This window comes from Anoplolepis gracilipes, chromosome 7 (genome assembly GCF_047496725.1).
Source record: "Anoplolepis gracilipes chromosome 7, ASM4749672v1, whole genome shotgun sequence".
Lineage (NCBI taxonomy): Eukaryota > Metazoa > Arthropoda > Insecta > Hymenoptera > Formicidae > Anoplolepis > Anoplolepis gracilipes.
The window spans coordinates 12677536-12682962 of NC_132976.1; the positions used below are offsets into that span (position 1 = coordinate 12677536).

Below are 5427 nucleotides of genomic sequence, written 5' to 3' on the forward strand. Positions count from 1 at the left end.
GGGGAGTGACCTGGGTATCTGGAAAAAGAAACAGAGTATTGTAAGAAAACAAAAATATAGAAATATTTGTGAATGAAGCGACAGTGCCCTTGAGATGCACAACAGAGACAAAGGCCCTGTAAAGAAGAAACCTTTCGGAGAGACAGAACCGGTTGTTGTTCATCGTCATGACAGTCTGCAAGTCCTGCAGCCCATCCACCAATGGGCTGGAAGCGAGTGCCAAGAACTTAAGGACGAACTTGGATGTCAGATAAGTTAGTCGGAATTTCAAGGGACAAGTGCTAGTCTCGGCGTATAGTATGTTGATAGGAGTGGTACACCTCACACCTATACAACATCGTAGAGCCCTACGTTGAGCCACTTCGAGGCTTTCCATCAGTTTCTTGTTATGGAAAGGAAGAAAGAAGCATCCGTATTCGACAGAACCTCGCATGAGGGATTTGTAGATCATGAGAAGAGACTCTGGGTCCGCTCCTCACCAAACACTACAAAGAGATTTAAGTAGATTGGTTAATTTATTGCATTTGTGTATAAGAAAGGCCACATAGAGTGGCCAGCTTGCGATCAAGATGGATGCTTAGAAATTTATGGGAGTCGACCGGTTTAAGGGCGGCTCCTTCCAGGATGAGAGTAAGAGAGGCGAAATCGAGTCTTTTCTGGGTGAATATAAGACCGATTTAGCAGGAGAGACCACCAAACCTCTGAATAGGAGGAAACGTGAGAGTCTATCGGCTGATCTCTGGAGGAATCGAATAGAATTCCGCAGTTTGGGGGTGCGGGCATAAATAATTATGTCATCAGCAAACTACAGGATTCGACAGGGCTTCGCCATATTGCGACCACATCCCAAGACATAAATGTTGAATAAAAGGGGGTTAAGTATTCGCTTGGTGCATGATAACATGTAGCGCCGCGTATCGGTCAAATTTGCAATTTAGACTGAAACAATTTACTTAAATGTTTATTGATTTTATTTATGTGTGTGCAATAAAATAATTAAAATAAAACATTTTTAATGTGCTGCTATTATTGTATAACTTAAAAATTGTAAGTAGCTATTATAATTATATGTAATTATTGATATTATATTTCTTACTTTAGGAAATATATTAAATATTGATTAAAAAAATATCATACTAACCAATAATATATTTATTATTTTTTCTTCTTAGCAACTAAAAATTGTTGAAAATATTGTTGAAAATGAATATAATTTTAAGGACAGGATTTAAAAAAATTACTTATTTAATTAATTTTCATCCTCAAGCTGTTATAAAAGGAAAAAAATTAGGTATATCCCATGTTCAAAGGGTAGAAGAAAAAATACAAATGACACTGGTATATTAATAACAGGTAGTGTCATACGTCAAACTTCTGTCACATTACATCCTTACAGAGTTAGTTTAGAGGTAAATATGTACATTCTATCAAATAAGTACCCGGAATTGTTCAATAAAACAAAATATTTATTTAATCATCCAAATTTATTTTGTTGTCTTTAAAATAGGCCCCATTTGATGCAATACACTTATGCCAACGAATAATCCAGTTGTTAAAACATTTCTTATAGGCACTTTCTGGTATGGCTTTCAGCTCCTTCTGCGAATTCTGTTTTATAACTTTAATGGTCTTTAAACGTCTTCCACAAAGTAGTAATTTGAGTTTGGGAAACAGGAGAAAAAACATTCCCAGGTAGCACATGTTCGTTTTATAAACGTTTTCTAAACGTATCCAATATTTTTTAACCGTCAAGCACCAATAAGAAACGGCTCAACAGAAACATTTTTAAAATCATGGTTTAAGAAACGTATTTTTTACGATTCTATAAATAGAACAAAAATTAATTTTTTAATTCAAAATTAAACAGAGTGTCCGATCGCGACCGCCCCATAGCTCGAGGGCAAATAGAGGAGATGAAACCGAATAGAAAAGTCCTATATCATTTTGCGATTTTCGTGATAATTACCGAGAAATTAATTAACAAAGATCGGCAAATCGAGCGCGAGTATCAGCCCGCCGCAAAAAAGATGGCGAGAAGGACGACCCACCGCTAGGCAGGTCGCTAAATAATAATCGCTAATTTATTGTTCTTATCAACGCTTCTCGTCTATGCCCCTAGTAACCGCGAGGCAATGGCGCCTATTTATGCCGCGCGCACTTAGCGACCGTCCTTAGGGCTGTCCTTCTCACCATCTTTTTTTGCGGCAGACTGATACTCGCGCCGGATTTGCTGATCTTTGTAAATTAATTTCTCAATAATTATTCTGAAAATCGCAAAATGGTACAGAACTTTTTTATTCGGTTTGACCTCCTCTATTTGCCCTTGAGCTATGGGGCGGTCGCGACCGGACACTCTGTATATATATACATTATTAAGACTGTACTTATTAAGACGATCCCCAGATAGCACAGAAAACTAAAAGATAATGAAAAGATTTAGGTTTAAGGATTTAAGTTATCTTTCTGACAAGGCTAAAAGATATCTAAAAGGATATCTTTTTACCAACAAAAAAAATCATCTTTTGAAAGATATCGAAAAGATGTCTTCTAAAAATCATAATCAATTTTAATCGACGAAAAGATGTCTTTTGATCATCTTTTCGACAAAACAAGAAAGATCTATTTTATAATATACGTGTTCCTTTGTTTGCCGCTACGTGGCGTGTTCAAACTTAAATAACTCGTATTCAAGTTTTCATAACATGTATATAAAACCTAAAAGAACAGGTACTAAAAGTATAATTTAAATTATATCTTTTTTGTCAGTTTGACTTTTGATGTAATCTCGACAAGAGATTCAGAACTTTTCGCAGAAATATTTGTGAAACGTTTTAGAACCGGCTTTTGAAAACGTTTCTGATTGGTTAAAATGTCCACTTAAAAAACGTTAAGGGAAACGTCATTTTTTAACAAAAAAAACGTTTAAGAAACTGTCAAAATACGGTTTTTTCCGTTATTTGTGAAAAATTTGTTTATTCACAGATTCAATAAAATAATGTATATATGGATATAATCCATCTATTTTCATCATGTTTGGAATCTCTTGTTGAGATTACATCAGAAGTCAAATTGACAAAAAGAACATAATTTAAATTATAGTTTTAGTGCCTGTTCCTTTAGGCTTTATATACATGTTATGAAAACTTGAATACGAGTTATTTAAGTCTGAACACGCCACGTAGCGGCAAACAAAGGAACACGTATATTATAAAATAGATCTTTTTTGTCTTGTCGAAAAGATGATCAAAAAGACATCTTTTTGTCGACAAAAATTAATTATGACTTTTAGAAAACACATATTTTAAAAAATGACTTTTTTTGTAGGTAGAAAGATATTCTTTTAGACATCTTTTAGCCTTGTCAGAAAGATAACTTAAAAAAAACATCTTTTCGTCATCTTTTAATTGTCTGTGCTATCTGGGGATCGTCTTAATAAGTACAGTCTTAATAATGTGTATATATATAATTTTGAATTAAAAAATTAATTTTTGTTCTATTTATAGAAATGTAAAAAATACGTTTCTTAAACCATGATTTTAAAAAGTTTCTGTTGAGCCGTTTCTTATTGGTGCTTGACGGTTAAAAAATATTGGATACGTTTAGAAAACGTTTATAAAACGAACATGTGCTACCTAGATTCTCTCTCAAAAACCTTTTAAATGAACAATTCCGGATACTTATTTGATAGAATGTATATTGATGTTTGATATAGTATAAACTTATAATATTTAATTAAGTATATACACATTTTTTAGTTAGATAACAATCGTCATGTACTTCATGTTTCTTGTAATTGCGTGTCAAGTGCAGGGAAGCAGTGCAAACATATTTATGCTTTAATATGGTATATAAATTCTGAGAGAAGTGCAACAAAAACATCCATACATCAAAAATGGGGAAAACCTTCAGATTATCAACTTGGTTGAAAAGAAATGTATTATAAGCCACTAATAATTTCTCAAGAATTAAAAAAAAACTATATTACAAAGACAAGATAATAAATCCTTTTAATGTTCAAGTATCAGATATAAAAAATGATTGTGCATTGTTACGAATTTGGACAAGTAATATAACAGAAAATCAAACTATTGTAAAACAAATAATAATTAATTTGGACAATGTTGTGAAAGCATTTAATGATAAGCAAATGAAAGAAACAATTTTAAAATTAATAAATTTATCTAAACATAGTTTAACTTATTGTAATACAACAAATAATTTGTTAGATGTAAATTTATATAACTTTTATAATACAAATGTAAAACTTATGGACGATCAATTATTAAATTTGTGTATTAGAACCAAAGATCAAAATGATTGCAAAGAATGGTTTGATGCAAGATGTGTAAGAATAAGTGCAAGCATTAAAGTACATAGTATAAAAACTAATAAAAAAAAATAAAAATAAATTAGCATTTGAACTTCTTAAACCTAAAAATTTGAAAGTAGCTTCTGTAGAATATGAAAGAAAAGCTCTATGTGATTATATTAACAGATTTAATAAAAATGTGCAAATAATAGGACTATTTGTAAACCCACTTCAATCATGGCTTTGTGCAAGTGTTGATGATATTTTGATTGATGAGAACGATTTAAAAATTTTAGAAATAAAATGCCCTTTATCGTGTAGCAATAAACCAATTTTTGATGCAACAAAAAATACATTTAATGTATCTTATTTGTACTTAGATAAAAATAATGTGATAAAGCTTAAAGGTTCCCATTCCTACTACACTCAGTGTCAGATTCAAATGTACGTAACAGGGCTACATATGTGCTTTTATATGTATGGTCTACAAAAGAAAGTCATTTAATAACAATATTAAGGGACGAAATATTTCTGCAACAAGTAATTCCTAAAATACAGAATTTTTATTTTCAATACTATTTAAAAATATTACATAAATCTTACTTAATTTGTAATAAGTCATAAAAAATTTTGTTATCTAAATCATTGTAAGAAATTAAGTAATATTAAATTATATTTTAAAAAAGAGTTTATATTATATTAAGTTAAACGGTTATCATATAAAGTTATTAAGAAGCTTTAAAATTATTATTAAAATTAAATGTAGTTTTACGTTTTATAAATTTTCTACTTAAATTTTAAATACAATAACTTTATATATTAAATTATATATATTAGAAAACAGAACAAGAAAAAAGTTATTATTAAATATTTCTAATACATACATATATGTATATAACACATTATTTAATACATAAATTTTTCAAAATATAATGTGAAAGATTTTCTTAATCCAAAAATAAAAATATTTCATATATTATGTATATTATATACATATATATATAATATACATAATAGGCCATGTAATAAACAAATTAGATGAAGAAGGAAGAAATGTTTTAATATTGGATTCCATTTTGCAAAAAGGAGGCATAACTATTAAAACATTTCTTCCTTCT

General features: G+C 30.1%; 1 pseudogene; it reads left to right on the forward strand.

Annotated features, from left to right (window-relative positions):
- Positions 1–587: 587 nt before the first annotated feature.
- LOC140667678 (uncharacterized) lies at positions 588–4933 on the forward strand (annotated as a pseudogene).
- Positions 4934–5427: the final 494 nt, after the last annotated feature.